At 43.6% G+C, this 16,665-nt stretch overlaps 1 protein-coding gene across 5 annotated transcripts in view; it reads right to left on the bottom strand.

Moving 5' to 3' along the window:
• The window catches only part of LOC139688373 (rho GTPase-activating protein conundrum-like), a 221,268-nt gene that overhangs the window by 156,452 nt on the left and 48,151 nt on the right, over positions 1-16,665 (bottom strand). For 3 of the 5 annotated variants that reach the window (XM_071585909.1, XM_071585910.1, XM_071585911.1), the window contains exon 2: positions 2-66. The exons of the other annotated variants lie outside the window; for them this stretch is intronic. The gene's annotated coding sequence lies outside the window, so the exon portion shown is untranslated. The remainder of the gene's footprint in view (position 1; positions 67-16,665) is intronic. 5 annotated transcript variants of the gene reach the window in all.

A 16,665-nucleotide genomic window follows, 5' to 3' on the forward strand; every position in this document is an offset into this window, starting at 1 on the left:
CGTCGAATTTCAGCAAACTGCAATTCTTCTGATGTCGTCCTGTCAGGGCTTTCGAGAATTCATGGCCTAAAAATCAAACAAAAAGCGTGAAATGACAAGTAAGGTTAATTGATCATAGATTCAAACGAAAAATACCCGTTATCAAACGAAAAAACATTTGAATACACAAAACGATCAAATACATTCCGTTTATTAAAGTATTATTCCTGAAATTAGAAAAAATATTGAATTAAAAAGTAATAATAAACGCTCACTACAGTTTGCTTTGGTAATTACAATTGTAAGGAATGTGCAGTGAAAGTAAGTAAGTACGTACATTTTTAAGCAATGTGATAGTGAATGAATATGAATAATGCTATTTATATCAGCTAATATAGATTCTCATCAGAGTAAGAACGTTAAGAGACAGCTCGTCAGACCATTTTTCCGCACCGTACATAGCGTAGCTATGTACGGTGCGGAAAATGGTAATTGAAGCAGGGGGATAGGCGTAGACTGGAGGCTTTTGAAATGTGGGTGTGGAGAAGAATGGAGAAGGTGAAATGGACAGAGAAGAAAACTAATGAGGAAGTACTTGGTATGGTGGGAGAAGAGAGGGGTTTGTTGGGAGCAATCCTATGGAGGCAGGAAAAGTGGATGAAGGGGGTGTTGACCGGCAATGGGATGTTGAAGACTGTAATAGAGGGGAGAATGTTAGGGAAACGAGGAAAGGCCAGGAATAGAATAAGGGATTTTGGATTGCACGAAGGGAGGAAGGAGATGAAGAGGGACTTGTAGAGAAAGATGTTGGGTTGTGTTTTGTTAGGAGAAACAAAATATTTATTTGGTTTTTGTGTCCATCCAAAAGCTGCCATAACCGGTAGATTATCTAATAATAATAATAGATTATCATCATATGAGACACACCACACGATGATGCCGCGTACCACGCGATCCACAAAAGGTAACGAGTGTTAATTAAACAACCTCCCCAACATCAGCCCACACCAACTTAGCATCTTGCTGAAATTACGCATTTTATTCGAACCTTATCTTTTTCCCGCATATCACGACGCGATCCACCACAACTGGCTCGCCACTAAAAAATCGGCGTGGTATAGAACAACGTGTTACGAGGGTGTGCCAATATATCAGTCGCAAACATCTCTTACAAACTGCTATAAGCGGTCACACACATTTCATTCGGAACGCTTGAAATATCCACCGTTCCGAATCAGCCCCCAGTATTCTCTAATCGTCCGGGCCTCAAAAAAAAAATCATTTGGGTGGCAGACATTTTGAAAATGATGGCGCAGACGTCCGAGAGGTTACTCGTAGCTGCGACAGTGATCAGAATACTTCTTTGCTGCTGTCTATTAAGGACGTGAAAAAAAGAGATGGGATAAGTGTTTGAATGTAGTAGAGGGTCAACATGCATCAAATTTATATAATTTCTGGAAGTTACTTTGATATTTATCGCCTCTATCCAGTTTTGCGAGTTATTCATTGACTTCCCCTCGTATTTTCCCAGAAATAATCATTTGCGATTATCCCCATCGGAAGTTCAACTGACCAGATTAAAGGATTAGGTACATATTTTCGTCTTTCACAGACATACACGGTAGTTACCGTCGACTACGTGAAAGGGTATTGCAGTCATTGAAACAGCTACCCTTCATCTGTAAACTATACAAGTAAATGGGATCTGTGTGTAAATTCAAATCGACGGTAGGAAGACGATATCATTTACAATGAGATCCAACTGCATCTGAAATACGTGCAAGGTGTAAACTTAAAATGAACGTACGTACGGTCGTGAAGCAGTGGTAAACGAAATAGCCGATACCATAAATTTTATTGGCACTGGGTTTGTTTAAGGAGGCAAAAACAAGGTGACAAGTAAGGGGAAGATGGAAAATACACACAAAAGTGTGAGTAAGTGTGATTCACGAAGGTCACTGTTTCCGAGCACACAGCCGAGTGATTGAGCGAAAACGAGCGTGCATCCGTTTTAACAATTTTCTTTTCATCTGTGTGATTGACGGGTCCACTTGGCTTAGGAGAAATCCTTGAAAAACCTTAAAGAGTGCGATTCACAACGGTCTAACACTACTAACTAACTAACTAACTAACACACCAAACAGTGATCGAGTGACTGCGAACGTGAAGTTCGGTCCTTTCTTTTTGGTTTTTTACATTTTGTTTCAATATTTTTCCCATTCGTGCTCAACGGGCCCCTGGCATAGGATACATCCTTGCAAACCCTCCTGAATAAATGTGTGTGCGAATGCGATTCACGAGAGTGACTGTTATTCCTTAACACACCCTAGTGATCTAGTGGTTGTGAGTCTGTTTCCCCTTTTGTGTGTGATTGAGGTAAGCGTGGGTCACTGTTTCCCGAACTCACCCGAGTGACCTAGTGCGTGTTCCCTATCTTCCCCTTACATGTCACTTTGTTCCCCCCCCCCCTTTAAAGAAACCCAGTGCCAATCAAGCTTACGGTCTCGGCTTTTTCGTCGTCCATCGCTACGCACAGGGCGTTGATCTACCTTCCCATTCTGAATCTTGAAGCTTTCGCTAAGGTTTCCCGAAAGCAAAAATACAACCACATATTAACGGGGCTAGGAATAAAGTCATTATTTATGGATGGAAAGCTGTCACCATTAAAAGAGAGATCCCATTGAAAATTATCGATGAACATAAAGAAAAACCTTACGCGAGAAAACTTTATCAGCACTTCTAAAAATAAAAAAACTCGAAGTAATCTTTCGACATATCACTTGGTATTATTCAATCAGATGCATGATTACAATTGAAAATTTCATTGCAAAGTGTAAATTTCAATGCGCAGTAATATCCACTGAACTATAATTATTGTTTAGCTTGAAATAAACTCGATTCGTGCACCATTTAGAACGCGTATAAACAGACGAATTCAAAAATAAAAGAAAGCCGAACCTTGGAATGAGAAACCGCTCCGAAAGCTCCAACTTTCAGTGCAGCGGGCACACCAGAACACATTTCGTTTCCTGCTTCCTCCGTCAAAACTTCCTGTCGAGAACTATCATCACGAGATATATTCGAAGTCGTCTGTCTGCGCGCGCAAGAAGATATTTTCCCGAGGAGGAAGTGAAAAGGGCTTAGGAAATGAATCTTGGTGCCATGTTGCTTTCAAGGAAACCATTTATTTCGTTTAAGAAGCCTGTGTGCATTGGCCTCTGCATTGAATGCACCAGAATCTCTCCGACTTCACAATGAAGTCCACTTAACTTCGCTTTCTCATCAACCATCGCAGAGTTCTTTACTCGCAGTAGTGATGGACCCATCATGATTGATGAAATCGGATAACCCTACAGCCAAACTAGTCGAACTATAGCAATACAAAGCATTAAGTAACCGTTTCAGCATTGAGAATAAGAATGCTATCTACCTTTCAAACTATCACTTTCAATTCATACCTGATTTTTTTTCGGTTGCCGAAGAGCTCGAAACGCTTCGCGAAGGAACGCAAGGGCTTGGCGAGCACTGAGGTTTAATATATATATATATATATATATATATATATATATATATATATATATATATATATATATATATATATATATTAAAAGTTAAAAATCAGTTTTCATTGATAAAAATCTTAGCCCTCCGCCAGCTACTCGCCCTGCTTCTAAAACCGAGACGTCGAAACGAGTTTTTGTGCGAATAACTTCGAAATCTCTCGATAGCTTGAACTTATTGTTTTCCTATTGTCCGAAAATATCCGAGCGGCAAATACTTAAAGAGTGACTGCCATGGCTATTGTGTGTGCCACTCCTTCCAATTCGCACCGAAAGATGTGACCCCAATTCCATCCTAGCGGAACCCGTAGGTGCTGGCCCGGTTGAGCAGCAAATAGACATCGGAGCATTGGACGCGGCCGCTACTCCTAGCTGCATATACAAAATCCACTGGCGTGCACCACTAAACTACTGCGAAAGGAAAACTTCATAACCTACATGACAACATGGCCATCGGCTTTGTCTTCTTTTCACTTCTCTAATTATTTAGGTTTTCTAATTCTAGTCATAAATCGTTCAACTTCCTTGAGAACTTCTATTACGGCCTCACTTAAGTACTACTGTTGCCCACTCGCGCTGACGCACCAAGAACGAAACTTTTGATTGCATACGAAATATTACTGGTAACAAAAAATATTATACTGTGAAAAGGTGAAAATCTAAGAACATAATTATTAATCGGCAGCACTTACTCTCTTCAATGATTTTCTATTCGAAATCGTCCCTTTACCAGTCCAAAAGAACCCCTTAAAAGTCGTAATTTGTTATCAGAATATACGAAAAAATATACGAATTGAGTAAAATTTCAATTTGACTGCCGATTCGTAGAAAAGAGTTAACTATCAAGAGATACTATCGACCAATTATTATTTCAAAATACTAAATGCAGAATTACTCCACAATCATCGAAAATAACAAAAATACACATCTGGCCGTGAATGCGAATGAATGCAAACGCACAAATGGTCACAGGGGCATAAACCACTGACGTTTGATCGAGGATTTTAAATGCCAAATTCGGGCTCTTCAACGTGCGGACATTTTAGTTTACCAAAAATAATCTGAGAAAATCTTGGACCTCTATTTATCGCAAATTACATTTCACTTCGACTTGTGTGTTCGTGACGATTCAGCACGCTGAAGAGGGCTACTTTGCGGTCGAAATATGCGTATTCGTATCCACCTTTCTCATCCCTTTCCTTTTTTTACCATTTACCCCATCCTTTGACTTGTGGCGTTAGCCAACTAATATCATTTGTACTTTGTTTAGAAAGGTAAACTGTTTACGGCTATTGGAGTTTTTCATTAATTCAGTACTACTAGCCGTAAGAGCTCAATTCAATCAACATTAGAAAAGTATTGAGGAAATGTGACGAGAAGGTTTAGAGAGATATCATCTCTTGCTAGTCAGGCCTCTAATATAATTAATGGTTTCTGGCGTAACTTTATGGAACCGATTCATTATAAATAAATGAAAGGACTAACTTTGTAGTTCCACACGAAAACGATTTATTCACACGACCCGGGTTTCGAAGTAAAACTTCATCATCAGGTCATGATCAACTGATGATGAAGTTTTACTTCTAAACCCGGGTCGTGTGAATAAATCGTTTTCGTGTGGAACTACAAAGTTAGTCCTTTCATTTATTTATAGTCAGGCCTCATTTAGCATACATGCTATAGCGAACACTTCAAGGGGGGCACGCCGTCCATCGGATGGGACGTTAAACTGCGTGATTCCTTGAAGCCATTAGTTATAAGAATAGGCTAATGCCTATTTTTTCATTTATTCAAATTCCGTTTTGTTCAATGGTAAAACAAAAGAAATAGTTCGATGAGGAGGGGGAGGGCGTGGAACCCAGGGTTTATATTGATTTTTAAAATGCAATTTTCGATCGATAACATGATCAAATGCTATAACTTTATAAGGCACGAAATATATCCGTGAAATAATTCAATTTTTCACGATTCCCTGGATAAATTCATTTAACATACAAATTTCCCACGAGCGTCTGACTCGCTGTGCTGACTCCCTAACTAGATCGTGTGACCGTCCTGTCCTTTCAGCAAGTTAACCCGACAGTGGTGACCTGCAGACACACACCGAAACAGGGTTGTTCCCCGATGGCAGAGCGCCGAAACGTTTGGCAGTTGTTCCATCGTACCCACCGACACGCACTAGAGGGAGGTCGTACACACTCGGTACAGCGCACGTCCTGCATAGAATACCGCTGCTTTAATTACGTACATGCGATATACTAACACATCCGCCATGCCCATCCAAGCAGTGTCTATGTCTGATTTAATGAGAAAGGCTGACAGTATAATTTTTTCCAAAGGCAGACACGGCAGCAGGGAGGAGACTGATGATAATCTACGCCCTTCCTTCCTTCCTTCACCTTGCCCCAGCCCCCCCCCCCCTCTTCGGTGCGGAGGTGAACCACGCAAATGGGGAATGAACAACGGCGAGAAACCGTACGGATCACCTTCCCGACATGATGAGAATCTTCCCTCGAAGGTGAAATGGTTGCACGCACGTTAGAAGTGTTGGGAACAGTTCGACGAAAACTACTCGCGAGCCAAGTCAACGCGAATCTGACGGAGATACCAATCGCGACAAAATAATCAGTCCTGAAGGAGACAGGACAACTTCCCGCCTGCAATTAAAACAGCGAGCAATACTTTCAATAGTTAAAAGAAATATGGGTCAGAGACCAATTTTAAAAATTAACATTTGAAAAAAAATCAAATTTTATACGTAGGGCACACTTATCACCATTGGAGTGCATGATCAAGGAGACACTTCGAGTAGATGGCCATTAAAAGTATATATAAAATAAATAAATTACATTTCAGGGCCACTTCTTATTGAAAACGTTCTCGGGTCGAACAGAACCTGACCTAACGAGGATGGTGACATTCATGCGACCGTACATGGCCACGAGATTTCAAGTTTATTCGAAGTACCAATAATTCATTAGAATTTTGAATGAGTATGTGCTATACTCACGGAACCTCGAAATGCCGCAGAATGCTCTCAAAAGAAATGACAATCTGAAGTACGTTAAAAATCGTTGCGTACAAACATCGCATGCGCACTCGAATAGGAACGATAACAGATGGATTTACAGACCACTCGTAATTCTTAGAATAACCTCCAATTATCAGCAACGCAAGAAAAAACGTTTCTCCTTAATCCCCATCATTCCTGTTTAAGGCACAACCTCTGAAGCATCGTAAACTTACACTACTACAACTAAAGCATTCCTATTACCGTGGATTACTTAACAAAGAGCAGTAGTTTTTTCGCAAAAGTAATGCCTACACTAAAATTTTCTTCGTGCATGTAAATTAGTTATTTTATTTTCATCAAAGTTCTCCTTGTATGACGTTGTGGAATTGATTCATCCGTAATTATGCGTGAGAGCTAGAAAGTCATACATATGGTATCAACGCTCGCAATTTCCAAGTTGGATGCTAACTGATCAGTTGCTTACATAGTTACGTATATGTCACATGCGTCTACGCGCCTCATGTCTCTCGAAAAGAGGAAAAAAATTAGAAATAGAGAGAGAGCAAGAGATGGGGTGGGAGGGAGAGAAAGAGAACGTAAGGATGGGCCCAAACCAAATTGGTTTCGGGACACTCACTCCGACGAACTCCTACAAAATAACACTCGGGCGCTTTCAGTTGGCTGCGCACCATAAATCCGTGCGCGCTCGGGATCCATGGGCCCCCTCCAATAAAATTCCTTCCCCCCCACCCCCACCGAGGACTAAAAATGAAGCCCCCGAATGAGATCCCAGGGCCCCCTTGTCCCCGTCCCGACACTAAAATTGCCTTCTTCATAAGGACCATAACCCATCCGAATCCTTCTGACACCGTCCTTCCTTCTTCCAACACCCTCCCTTATCCGACTCCTCCATCCCATCTCCCCAATAACACCCCCCACCCCTATAATCACCTACCGCCACACCCCTCCCCTCCGGAATCCCGAGGGACAGGGGGGTCCAGGGAGGAGGGCTGACGGCTTCCAGCGCACCTGTGCCGCTGGGACTCTCCCTCAGCCGAAAGAGGAAGATTCTTTCAAGCGCGCGCTCTCGGCGGGAGAGAGACGGACCCGAAATCCTTTGACACAACATTCCCATCAATCTACCCACTCCCTCCCAATCTCCTCTTTATTCTCCTCCCCATCTAACCCTTCCTCTCCCTCCACTTAAACACGCACGACGCAAGGACTGCCGCTTCGAGGGGCGAGGAAGGTCGCCCTCTTCCCCTCCCCTTAATCCTCCGCGCGAGCAACAAAACCACCTCTCCCCCCCGCGTGTGTTTTTCCCCTATCCCTCCTCCTCAACCTCCGCCCATTCAGCTCCATGAACGGGTGCGCACTCTCCTCCGGACATCCCCCTCAGACTGGACCTTCTCTCGCTCTCTCTCCGAAGCGGGCTCTGACTGGACCGGGGGGGGGGGGGGCAAACAAAAAGCGAGTAAGAACTAAAAGGACGACGGGAAAACAAATGCGATACGAAAACAGTGTTCGTCTCCCTCCCTTGTGATCGAGACGTCACCAGCGCCATTCGGAATTCGAAAACGCCTAAAATCCACCAAGAGATCCAAAGAATTGAAAAGAAGAAAGGGAATTGCCAGAGAGCACCGTCAACAACGCCTCCAACCCCCTGGGGGGGAAGGAGTTGTGGCAACGTGTTCCGGTGAGGGAGTCGTGCGCGGAGACAAGGCCGAAAACTAATGAAACCACTCGTGACGACTCCGATTTGCGTGCCAAGAAAACTGAAAGAAATGGTTACTCCTCTGGAAGTTTACAGCAACAAGTCAGGCTTACCACGTGATTATTCGTGGAATCCTTCCAGGCTCTTCAAGGATAGGAGATCTCGGGTTTAACACGGTGGGGCAGAGGTGATGTTGGGACCAGAGTGCACGAAAAGCGTTAGGAGAAAAGCACGCTTTTGAAAATTGAAAATCGACACGCTTTCCAGACTCATTCTTAAACGCATACTGACATCCTCTAAACACACCCCCATTGACCCAATAACAACGATTGTGCATTCAGGTGTAAATAAACCAATTTGTTCTGTTCTAATTAAAATGCAATTCCTGAATTCCTTCCCATCCAGGGACATGATCACAGCTCATCAATTTTCATCCATTGGCGTCAATCTAACTCGTCCCCCGCCCACATGATTGCCACTGATTCCATTCATGCAACAGCACTGGGAGACAACCGTAAGTGGAAGCGCTATGGAGTCATCAGGGATTACGACTGCCCCGGCTCACCCCGCGACAGTCAACTTAAACCCCCTCCCCTCGATACCCTACGCATCACGGAGGAGATACCATCAGCTCTCTCGAAAGGGATAATCTCCGCTGCAGAATATTTCGACGGCGCTTAACGACGCTCAAGATTCACTTCCACTTGGCAGGACCAGTTTCCAAAGCGACGAAAATGGCCTCGCGGGTTGCACATTAAAAAAAAGAAATGTGACCAAGATTTGCGGACTGAGGTGTAAAAATTACCGCGAAGGAAAAGCGCAGTGAAATTTTATTGCAGACACTGTAATTCCAAAATAAACGACGCGCATAAGTGAAACTCTTGAGTCGAGGAAAACGCAAAACACATGAGTAGAGGAAAAGCAAAAATGAAAGAATTAAGTCGAGAACGTGACTCCATTAGAATGGCCACGTTTCTCTACGGATCGTGGGGCGGAAGAGTTAATGAATGCCAGTCCCTCCCCTCCCGTTTCAAGAGATAGGTAAGAAAGAGGAGGAGAGACTGGCCTGCGAGAAAGCAAGCAGGCAAGGCGGGCTGGTACATACTCTCCTCACCTCGTTGCCTTCTAGAAGGCTAACACGGGGAGGTGACGTAATGGCGTCCCTCTTTCTTGCCGCCACCCTCTCCTCAACACTCCCCTCCCCCACACGCCCCATTCCGCGCGGCCCTACCCACAGCGGCGAGCAGGAAAAGTTGGGAGGAGGGGCAGAGGGGAAGGGGGGGCTTCCACCATAACAGTGGCCAGAGGCTTCGGGAAGAGGTCGGAGGGAGGGAAAGAGGGGAGCAACACGGGGGGCTGCTCCCGAAGAAGGAGAAGAGAGAGAGAGCGCCGCCGAAGGAATTCCATCTCGTACGCCGGTTGCGCCAGAGCGGGGCGTACGCAGAGTGTAAGGCGAGATCGACCGCCCGGAGATCCAGCTGCGTGCCGAGGGCCGCCCAGGGGCTCGGAGCGCGAACTCCCTCGGCCGCGAACGAGGCGTCCGGCCCGGGAGGATGGAAGATAGGGGGGGGACGGGATGCAGGTTCCCCGACGATCAAATTCCGGGGCAATTTGGCGAGAGGCCACCACCCGCCCATTCCGAGGTCCCTTCCGGCGGTGGGAATGCCCGGGGAGGAAGGAGCGAGTTTACAGAGATTTCAACGCCCGGGAACCTCCCAGGGCGATTCGCGGAAACGGATGAGTGATCCCGATTCCGGGGAAAATTTCGCGTGATTACCCTCCGGATCATCTTTGGGGAAGGGCTGATCGCGACCCGCTTCATGCAGGTGGATTCTAGTAGGCGCGAAAACAGTCTCCACGATTGGCAAATCCAATTGCTTAGTTTCGGTTTTCGGGGTGCTCCGAAGGCTAACCGGATGTGGGCCACCGGAGGAGACAACTAAGAAAGCATAACCGCTCATCTTGTCCGGGATTCAAATCTCAGAATTTTCGTTCGTCGGCGGATAAGTTTCCAAACAAATCTCATCCGAGCGGGAACTTGGCAACGCAATAAGCAGTACCTGCCAGATTTATTGAAAAATTCATATGCGTTTCAAATGAAGTTGGCTCGTAGTATTCTACGCAATTCATGTCTCCAATCAAGGTCTCGACGTCTTAATGTCACCTCCCGGGCGTAAACACAAACTTTTGCATCCTGTTGCGCATGGAGAAGGACACGCTAATCAAGTCTTCACAACTAAAACTAATTTACGTTAAAACGGCCAAAACAACATGGGTTTAAATAACACGTAGATAGGTCCTTAATGTTTGACACCGTCCAAGGACAAGAAACATTGGTCATTTCTACGCCATGTAATCACGTCAAAATGTACACTCACCCGAACGTCTTCCACATGAATGAAAAGAATCCGTGAGAAGTTGAGCGGTGAATAAATGACTGTGGAATTTAAAAATAAGAAATACGACCCCCACAAACTTGTTTATCAGCTCTTTTCCAGGATATGAATGATTCAGTGTGTCATTAACGATTTATGCCACTTGTGGGACTACTCATTACGAAAGAGAACAATGAGAGAGAGAGAGAGAGAGAGAACATAAAATGACTGGAGCGGTAAAATACGCTGAAGTAAAGGAGGTTGCAAAATTCAGAAAATAGTCATTTTATAACAACAAGAGATCCGCAATTGAGCCCTAAAGTGTTACATTTTTTGACTCGTCAAAGGAAATATTTCCATCCCATCACCAACTTCATTTGACCGACGACACAGTCCGCAATCATGACGCAACAGTTCCCATCGACAAGGGTACGTATATTGCAATTAAATAATTGCTTTCCTTAAGGCTAACACCCATACCAACGGCCATAACCAGGGGCTGCAGTCTCCAGTTAGGTAATTCACGTTTAGGGAGAACAGGTAGATTTTAAGATCCATAGAGAGTTAAAGACTGAGTATTTTTCAACAACTTATCATGATGAAAAAGGCCTGCGTGACGACAAAACCCAAAGAACTATTTTATGCGTTTCACGCGCTCGTATGGCTACCTCCGATCGAAACGCACTCGCGTTTGTTTGAATATTTGACTGGAGATTACAGCCGAAATGCATAGGTAAGAGAGGAAATGATGAAAACTCACAAACGGTCGGTCAGTTCGTACGGCAAGTAATAGATTACCGCGGGCCGTGAGATAACCATCTGTTACTGTTCACGAGGTCCCATGTTTAAAAACAAACGGAGCGTTGAGAAATCCGAATTCGGAGGCGATATCACTTGCAGTGGATGAGACCTGCGTCAAAAAAACGACGGAACGGCGGGGAAAGTAAACACCGCGAGGCGACACAATCGCATTATTCCCGCCCAACGCTCTCTCCGATCGGATATCTCTCGCCATGTCATTTGAAAGTTCCACGAGAGGCACGTGGACCGGAATCACCGTATTTACCCATCGATTACGCGCGCGTTATCTCTACAAAAATGTTCAGATGATCGAAAAAATGACGATGCGCGCTATGTATTGAAAATTGACAATATCCAAATGTAGACGTATTTTTACACACGCACATCCGATGTAGATGTGTTTATACACCTACTATACATAATTATATATATATATATATGGCATCGGGATGTTGAAGACTAATTGAGGGGAGAATGTTAGGCAAACGAGGAAAGGGAAGGAACAGGATAGGGATGTTGGACGGGATGAAGGGAGGAAGAAAGTACTCAGAGCTGAAGAGGGACCTGATGTAGAGTAGGGTGTTGTGTTTTGCTAGGGGCCACAAATTATTTAATTAATAATTACGTCCATCCAAAAACCTACCTTAACCGGTAGATTACCTAATAATAATAATATATATATATGTAATGGGCTGACACAATATAACACAAATAGAATAGAACAGCAACATTTAAAAGGACACTCACACGGTAAATTGTTCGAGCTTTCGGCCCTCTCAGAGGCCTTCTTCAATAGAGACTGCAGCAGTCTCTATTGAAGAAGGCCTCTGAGAGGGCCGAAAGCTCGAACAATTTACCGTGTGAGTGTCCTTTTAAATGTTGCTGTTCTATTCTATTTGTGTTATATTGTGTCAGCCCATTATTGTGCCGCTCGCGTGAGTTTTTCCGTACATCCGTTAGAAATATATATATATATATATATATATATATATATATATATATATATATATATATTTGAATGTGTGTATATATATATATATATATATATATATATATATATATATATACAAATTCAAACACGAAATCCCGCCAAACGGCGAATAAATACTCATATATACAGAAACATATATAAGGAAAAGGGATAGGAACTCGTATAAAGGACGAACACAATAGAGGTGGGGAAGGCGGAATCGAACGGATCACAAGAGTAAAAATATCTCCTCAACCGGGACTCGAACACCGGATCTTTCCACTTGCCGGGCGGATGCTCTTAACCACTTGAGCTATCGAGGATATGTAATTTACCCTGAGATCCGTGGGTCTTATATGTCGCCAAGCGCCCCGATTCTTTAGCCAAGAGATGGCGTCAGGGGGCTGTTTCACCCACCAAAAGAGAAATAGACAATACACAAGAGGAAAGGACAGTGGTTAGAATTAATACAACATCATACAGGAAAAGAACAGTGCGTTTCGTGGCACGCATAGCCAGAAGAAAGAGATGAGCCACATTGGCCAAATACACATTCAAACACGAAATCCCGCCAAACGGCGAATAAATACTCATATATACAGAAACATATATAAGGAAAAGGGATAGGAACACGTATAAAGGACGAACACAATAGAGGTGGGGAAGGCGGAATCGAACGGATCACAAGAGTAAAAAGAGTGTTCGTCCTTTATACGAGTTCCTATCCCTTTTCCTTATATATGTTTCTGTATATATGAGTATTTATTCGCCGTTTGGCGGGATTTCGTGTTTGAATGTGTATTTGGCCAATGTGGCTCATCTCTTTCTTCTGGCTATGCGTGCCACGAAACGCACTGTTCTTTTCCTGTATGATGTTGTATGAATTCTAACCACTGTCCTTTCCTCTTGTGTATTGTCTATTTCTCCTTTGGTGGGTGAAACAGCCCCCTGACGCCATCTCTTGGCTAAAGAATCGGGGCGCTTGGCGACATATATAAGACCCACGGATCTCAGGGTAAATTACATATCCTCGATAGCTCAAGTGGTTAAGAGCATCCGCCCGGCAAGTGGAAAGATCCGGTGTTCGAGTCCCGGTTGAGGAGATATTTTTACTCTTGTGATCCGTTCGATTCCGCCTTCCCCACCTCTATTGTGTTCGTCCTTTATACGAGTTCCTATCCCTTTTCCTTATATATGTTTCTGTATATATGAGTATATATATATATATATATATATATATATATATATATATATATATATATATATATATATATATATATATATATATATTCTATATACATATATATATTTTATGTTTATATATATATATGTATATATATGTATACATATATATATATATGTAAATACAGATGCTCGGCGTCTATACACGTTCAAGATAACTATGAAGCTCTGGGCGCGCTGGGTGCGCGTTATACATAAGGTGCGTGTTATTGATGGGAAAATACGGTAAAAACTAGAGCGAAGGGTGGGGAGTCGACAGCCCTTGAAGCGGAGCGGACGAAAGCGGAGAGAACCCCCCCCCCCCCGATGAGATGACGAGGACGTCTATTGAATTTTCGTTATCGCCAACCGCAAATGATTAATTACGGAGCGATAAGAGAGGGTTACCTTGACTCCCTTGAGGGGCAGCGCAATCATTGGATAAATAAGAACCGTGATTGCATCCCAAAGAGATACTACTCTTTACTAGAGTTTATGCGCTCGGCGGACGCAAGTTAAATATATCCGTGTATACCGTCGGCGCCATTTCATAATGTGGTGTGGCCGGAGCAGAAAATGAAACAAATGGCAAACGGGAGATAAATAGAAGCCAAAATGATTGAATTAAGCAGGGGTGCGACCCGTCGTCATAACAATTCAATGCATATATGGAAGAGTTAACAAGACCACAAGAACTGGGTGTCGACGGAGTCGAATTGAACGGCGTGGGAATTCACATGCTACGGTACGCAGTTTGAACAGGCAGCAGTAGCAGGAACGGGAGGGGACCCGCAAGACACTCGGATGATATATTCTTCGGGAATAAGAGCATCGGCAAATATAAAACTAAAATCCTTCTGTCTGCAAGGCATTTATCACGATGAGATGAGTGAAACTTATAAGAGTGATTAGAATACTTCACGGGGTTGCGGTAGTCCAGTGGGTAGAGTGTTGGGCTGCTGACCAGAGGATCCCGGGTTCGATTCCCGGGCAAGGCACTCTGGGCACCTGCAGCTCCTCCCAAGCTGAAGTGATTTTTCGGGTACCAGGTCTTCCTGGGGAACCATAACCGGCACAGGGAAAGGAACTGGTCCCCATACCCTGATGTGTGAATTTTCACACGCCGTATAGGGCTTAGTACTGGGTGATCTCTACCATCACCTACTAAACCGACCTTCAGGTTGATTACTGTGTTTATGTATTAGAATACTTCATCTACTAGGGCAGTAATGCTTGGGAGGGAAGAATAGCTCAAGCTGTGGAGGCGTCCACGTGGAAGATTCAACTAGCAAGTTGAACGAACCAAAGGTTGCAAACAAGAAGTCGATTCGTAAAAATGTTGCCGGAGGAGAATGCTGAAGATTAAATGGACAGACGGAAGTGAGGAACGAAGAATAAGCGAATGGGAGAGCAGAAGAGGAAGGGATACGACGGCAAAGGAGAAACAAGAGGGGGGAGGATGACACCCACCTCGATAGGCACAACGCATTAGTCAGAAACAATAGTGGAAGGGAGAGGCGAAGGGAAGATCCTGCGAGGAAGACCAGGACAAAGAGACAAGTACATCACATTGGACAAATTAAGAAGGGCGGGAAGGCTACAATGAGCCGAGGAAATCAACAATAAACAGAGAGGATTGGAGGGAGGCAGTTAACCAATCTTAAGATTGAAATACTGATGAAGATAAAGTAAAAGAAGGTCTGAATTTAAAGTCACCCCACGAGCACTCTTTCACAAGTGCTCTTCCTTCTCCAGGACTTCACCCATTACTTTACGGACCCACCACTTCCTCGGAAAGTTTAAGACTTACACAGGAGAATGAGATTGGCGGCATCAATTAAGAAATACCCACAATATGAGCGATAATGGAACTCTCTCACGGATAGGAAAAGGCATCACATCATCTAATTGGAATGGTTCCGTTGGAGAAACTGCGAGAAAATTTTAGTCCACAATCACGAAGTTCTCTCGGCCGTAATCATAGGCATTCCAAGAGTTTTCCTGTCGACAGGCGAATTTACATCGACCTATTATGCTGGGAACTCTCGGCGTTCAGTACACGAGGGTGGGACATCCGCACAACAAGATAGGCTGAAAATAATTCGATATGAATGGATGAATCTTTAAAATAATTGACGGCTGCTGTAATTCCCTGCGAGGTGATTAAAGCCGAAGAGAGCAGATGATAAAATATTCAGGAAAGGGTAGCCATACATTATGTCAGAACGTTAACTGACTCGAGATTTTCAAGGACAAGCAATCGCCCTTCAAGGACAAAACACAGGTGTTTCAAAGTGGATTCAATTTTCAACGCTCACATTTTCCCCATGAAATACGGGACAAAACATTTCAAGGCAAGTACTTCGAAAGAAATCGAAAGTGTTATTTGATGGCGATGCGCTAGGAATTTTTCTTGCGAGTGTGAATCTGAAATACTCTTTTTTTTGTCTGCTTTCCGCTAAATCTTTCCAATTTCCCGCGATACCCGATTTTTCAGGTAAATTCAAATGTTTCGTCTGGTTCAATGGCTTTTGCACCCCCGATATTTTCCCGCCATTAGGAGCCATCGACCGCTAACAATATGCGAATAATAACACGTTTTTTTCATTTTTTTCGCCTCTCTTTCTCATGCCTTATTATTAGTGAAAGAAATGAAAAGTTACCGCTGGATCATTACCGAGAAAAACCTTTAAAAGCCTTCTTGTGAGTTTCAGCAATAATCACATACATTTCGAATCTTTCCAATTTCCCGCGATACCCGATTTTTCAGGTAAATTCAAATGTTTCGTCTGGTTCAATGGCTTTTGCACCCCCGATATTTTCCCGCCATTAGGAGCCATCGACCGCTAACAATATGCGAATAATAACACGTTTTTTTCATTTTTTTCGCCTCTCTTTCTCATGCCTTATTATTAGTGAAAGAAATGAAAAGTTACCGCTGGATCATTACCGAGAAAAACCTTTAAAAGCCTTCTTGTGAGTTTCAGCAATAATCACATACATTTCGAAATTTCAACGGAAAACTGCCCGAA

This window comes from Hetaerina americana, unplaced genomic scaffold (genome assembly GCF_022747635.1).
Source record: "Hetaerina americana unplaced genomic scaffold, ioHetAmer1.1.p SCAF_2, whole genome shotgun sequence".
In the NCBI taxonomy this organism is placed as follows: domain Eukaryota; kingdom Metazoa; phylum Arthropoda; class Insecta; order Odonata; family Calopterygidae; genus Hetaerina; species Hetaerina americana.